This window comes from Pteropus vampyrus, unplaced genomic scaffold, assembly GCF_000151845.1.
Source record: "Pteropus vampyrus isolate Shadow unplaced genomic scaffold, Pvam_2.0 Scaffold318, whole genome shotgun sequence".
Classification (NCBI taxonomy): Eukaryota; Metazoa; Chordata; class Mammalia; order Chiroptera; family Pteropodidae; genus Pteropus; species Pteropus vampyrus.
In genome coordinates, this window is record NW_011889099.1 from 2,163,734 (window position 1) to 2,164,229 (window position 496).

The following is a 496-nucleotide window of genomic DNA, read 5'->3' on the forward strand; positions in this document are numbered from 1 at the left end:
TTTGTTCTTTTTATTCCTTAGATTCTGCTTATAAGTGAAATCATATAGTGTTTATCTTTCTCTGTCTGACTTAAATACCTTCTAGGTCCATCAAAGCAATATCTTTCTCCATCTCCTTCCTTTTAGTCTGTGTGTGTCTTTTAATCTGAAGCGAGTCTCTTGTAGGCCGCATATGTTAGGGGTCTTGTTTTCTTATCCATTCAACCACTCTATCTTTTGGTTGGAGCACTTAATTCTTTCCATCTGAGGTACTTGTTGCTAGGAATGTAGTTATTATCATTCTTTATTCCTTCCTGTTTTTGATTCATGTTTTTTTTTTTTCTTCTTAAAGAAGTCCCTCCAACATTTCCTGTAATACTGGCTTGGTGGCGATAAATTCTTTTAGCTTACTTTTGTCTGGGAAGCTCTTTATCTGTCCTTCAACTTTAAAAGATAGCTTTGCTGGATAAAGTATTCTTGGTTGTAGATTCTGGGTCTTCATCATGTTGAATATTTT